Raw genomic sequence first — 4,769 nt, forward strand, 5'->3', positions numbered from 1 at the left:
GGTCTTTCATGCAGGTCCCCACATCTGTACCCCAGAGTTCAGAGTGGGGAGGGAACCCTGACAGGATCTCTGGAGAGGTTTGCGGGTGGGCTCTGGGCAGTGAGGGGCTGGGCTGGGCTGGGCAGCAAAGGTGAAGGAACTATGAGGTTTGCAGCCCACAACATTTTGGCACCTGAGGTGCGGAGCTCAAATGATGTCCCCTCGCTTGGGCCAAAACTTTGAAAGGTCTCAATTCTGCCTTCTTCCTGTTCTACTCCTCTCATGGTGCTGCTCTATTCCTACCCCAATAAAGGAGAATTAACAACTTAAAATGCCTTGTTCAAAAATTTTAAGTAACACTTAACTTTCAAACACCTGAACAGCAAATGTAACTTTTCTTGTCTGCCTAGTAAACACGGGCATTTTTATCTGTTTGAATAATCAAAGTGGTGCTTTCCGTGCCTTCTTGGTTGCAAAGATTTGAACTGCTTCCTGAAGGTCCACAGTCTGGGCCAGCTCATGCTCTGTTGAGATGGCTGCAAGGCCGACCAGCCTCTCCTGTGTCATTGTGGAGCATAGATGTGTTTTTATTAACTTCAGCTTGGAGAAGCTGCGTTCTCCACTGGCAACTGTTACAGGAAGTGTTAGACGTATGCGCAGAGCAACAAAAGCATTTGGAAAGAGGGTGGTCATCTTATTTGTGCACATATATTCCAGAACAGCCTTTGGAGTTGATCCTGCTGAAATGTATCTTGAAAGGGCTCTCGGTTCATCACCTAAATCACTCGTATCAATATCACGCATGTCATCATGTGTCAACACTGTCTCTAGTGCCCTGCATTGCTGGTGTAGGTCTTCTTCAGGTATCGTGAGGAGTTTTGGAATATCATGCAACATCCCAAATATACTGCTGTGTTCCTTGAGCCGCATGAAACGTTCTTCAACTGACTGTATTGCACAATCTAGCACCTGGTTAAAAAAATTCAACTTTGAATTGTTGTTTGGGGTCTCTTATGGGATTATCCCGTGCCTTGTAATTAAAATCTTTTCTTCTTCGGTGAACTCTTGTATTCTTGAATGGGTGGGAAAATCACTTCAGTGTGAAGTTCCCCTGCCAACTTCTATGCACTCTTCAGAATGTTTTGAAATCCCTCATCTGAGCGGTAAGACTGTAGGTCTGACTTTGCTTGGTCCAGTTGTTCCATTGCTCCAGATATATCAAGGTCAACACCGTGGAGTCTCTTGCTTTCAACATTTATTTCAAACAGTATGTCATGCCACAGCACTAAGCCACACAGATATGTGAAGTTATGTATGTTTCTGGTGATTCTATTTCCCTCCCCCACTGTTCTCCCACGAACAGTTCCTGTCACAGCATTATCCTCCATAATGGCAACTATGGCATCATCTAGCTTCCCAACTTGGTGTTTGATAGGCTTTATCGCCTCCACTCGACTTTCCCATCGTGTGGCACTCAGTGGTTTCAGTGTCAGAGAGGATGTCTTGAGATGTTGCTTCAAAATTTGCCATCGATGAGTTGATGCAGAGAAAAATACATAGATGCTTTGAATTACATTAAAAAATTCAGCAGATGCTCACTATAAGCTGATGCTGCATCACTGACCACCAAGTTCAATTAATGAGAACCTGCATGGGACAAAAAAAGCTCGAGGGTTTAATTCTCGGATCCGTGTCTGCACTCCTCTGTTCTTTCCTCTCATGTTGGCACAATTATCATAGCCCTGACCTCTCATGTCAGCTATCGTAATTCCTGTATCTTCCAGCTTTTTAAGAAGCACATTTGTCATACCAGCTTCTGTAGTACGATCAATGTCAATAAATTCTAGAAAATGCTCTCTGACAGTCACCATTGCAGGGACATTTTCACTAGGTTCTGTTGTTGTTACAAAACGCACCATTAAAGTCATTTGTTCCGTATGGCTGATGTCAGGTGTGCAGTCCAGAATAACAGAGTAATGTCTTGTTGACTTCAGATCTGCCACAATCTTCTGTTTGACTTTTGTTGCCAGTAACTGTCTGATCTCATTTTGAATTGTTTTTCCATGGTAGTGGTGGGTGTACATTTCTTGGGTAGTGACTCTTCTTAGATGCTCCTGGAGTACAGCATCAAACTCAGCCATCAGCTCCACAATCTTAAGGAAGTTTCCATTGTTTGGCACATACAGCTGATCTGAAGTGTCATGCAGTGCTAGGTTTTGGGTCGCAAGCATTCTCACAATACAATGAGCCTTTTCAGAACATTTTGCTAGTAAAGATACTCTGATGCAATCTTCTTTTGATGCTGATCATCTATGGTGGCTTTTAACCTTAGTCTCATCTCAAGCTCTTTCCACCTATGGAATGCTCTCTGGTGATTTGCTGCCTTCTCATGGCATGCTAGATTTCTAGCCAGATTTTTCCAGTCCTTTGTTCCTGTAGAACCCAATGTGGCTGGAACATTAGACTGGAAGAGTTTGCAACAAAAACAGTATGCAGCATTCTGGGTTTTTGAGTACATAAGCCATGGCCTCTCTACTTTGTCACCACTGGGGATTTCACGCCAGTAATGTGTTGGATGGAAACTTCTGTTTTCATTGTCTTTGGGGAACATGAAGTTTTTCACTTGCTGTGGCCCATGCAGTACAAGGAAGTCCCTCAGGCTACTGCTCAAGTGGATCCACAGTCCTGGATCATCTAGACTTAAGGAACTAAACTCAGCAGCAGCTGTTTCTTGCGGCTCCACCACACCCTTCTCTGATCTACACTTTTCTTCAGGAATGTGCATGGCTACATCCATTTGAGAGGGAGATACGGATGCTGCAGTAGCTGCCAGGTCACCTGCACTCTGACTGACTGGAAGATCAGGCCTCTCCTCACCACTCACATCCTCACTGGGGCCGGAAGGCTCACCAGGAACATTTGTGTCTATGTATCTCAGGAGAGCTCCTTCCTGCTTAGATAGAAAAGCTTCCTTTGCTTGCTTGCTTTTACTGAATGCTGCCCCAGAGGGGCGTTTTCTTCTTTCACTCATGACTGCTGTTCTGTGCCAGCTTTAGTGGCTCCCAGCACTCAGTTGAAGGGGACAAATAAGCAGGCTGGTAGCAGGGCCTGAGTGAGGGAAGATGTCAGCATCTTAAGGGCCTAACTGGCTCCTACTACTTCAGTTGGCTGCCTGTTCCCCTCAAGTGGGTTCAGGGAAGCAGCAGGAAACAGAAAGCTCCCTGAGAAGCTGGGGTTAATCAGTCCAGGCCCTGGGGGGGCTAGAAAGGTACATAAGAGTTTCCTCCTCCTCTCTCCCCTTGCAGCTCCTGCTGCTTTCTGTGATTCCCTCTCCCCTTTTCTCCTGCCTGCCTGTTCTGTCTCTTGTGCCCTCCTCCCCATGGGATGTCCCTCGTGAGCGTGGGGCAACCGACCTCCTTCCTGGGCGGGGACCCTAGTGAAGACTGTCCACCTTTCGATGCCGTGGCTATTATGCCGGCCATGGAACCAGAGCCCGGCATCACGGAGGGCCCCCTTCCCATCCCCCAGATCCCTGAGCTTGCCTGAGAGGAGCCATTTTCCAGCGGCCTGGCTACTGGGGCCCAGGATCCTGCCTCTGCCCCTCTCCCTGATTCTGCTCCCGACCCCTGCCCTGCTCCTACATTGGATCCAGCCCAGCACTCCCCCATCTCTGTGCATCTAGCGCAGAGAGAATCCAGATGCACCAGCAGCAGACACCATTTTCTACACTTGGGGTCCTAGTGGCCCCCCCAGTCTGGCACCTGAGGCAACCGCCTCAGTTCGCCTCAGGGTAAGGCCAGCCCTGTGCAGCACCCCCAGGTTTTACATGGGACTCCGCTCCTGGCCCTGTGCCTGGGGTCCTGGTTGCCAACCCTGGCCCCGGGGCTCTGCTCCTAGCCCCACACTAGGGCTCGGGTCCTGGCTACCCGGCCCAGTGTGTCGTGGCTCAGGCCCTGGCTGCCCAGCCTGGCACAGGGCTCCGCTCCTGGCCCCGCTCTGTGGAGGGGTCTCTGGCATGGGATGTGGCGGGGGGCTGGAACAATTTTTATAGTGGGGGGGCTGAGAGCCATTGAACCAAACTGTAAACCCTGTATATGATGGAAACCCCTTCAGGCTAGTTCCAGCACCTCTGGCCTCTGGGTGCGGGGCGCTGGGCATAGCCTGGGGTCTGAGGGGAGCTTTAGCGGGAGGTGGTGCTGTGGTTTTCAACTTGTGGCCCACGTAACGCGTTGTGGGCCGCATATGCAGCCCACCATGATCCATAGGTTGAGAACCCCTGCTCTAACCCCTGCTTTCCCAGCCCATCAGCTGTCAGGGCAGGTGCAGACCCCTCTCCATCCTGATGGGGAGTGGGCCGTGTGTGCTGGGGGGCAGGGGCTAACCAGCCAGACCCCCCACTCTCACAGCCCCGGGGACCTCAGCAAGTCTGATTCCTCTTGCCAAGCGCTGCCCAGCTGGGCCCCAGTACCATGTCCCATACTGATAACCCCCGTCTCCTCCCTGAACCCCCTCTGTGTGGGGCAGAGCCCCCTTGGGGCATTTACCTGCCTGGCCCCCAGGTGCCCCATCGGCGGGGAGCGGCCGAGGGGAGACACCCCCACACGCTGCAGATGAGGGGCAGCGACTCAGGGATCTCTGGGCTCCAATAGGGGATGGAAGGGACAGGGCCCCTGGTGAATGGTGCCCCTCCCCCAAGTGTATGGGGCGTGGGGGGGAGTCCTGTGGGTGGAGGGATCTGTCTGGCCCCTGGCCTCCTGCAGCTCCGCCAAGGGCCAGCAGAGGGCGCTATA

This window comes from Natator depressus, chromosome 15, assembly GCF_965152275.1.
Source record: "Natator depressus isolate rNatDep1 chromosome 15, rNatDep2.hap1, whole genome shotgun sequence".
Classification (NCBI taxonomy): domain Eukaryota; kingdom Metazoa; phylum Chordata; order Testudines; family Cheloniidae; genus Natator; species Natator depressus.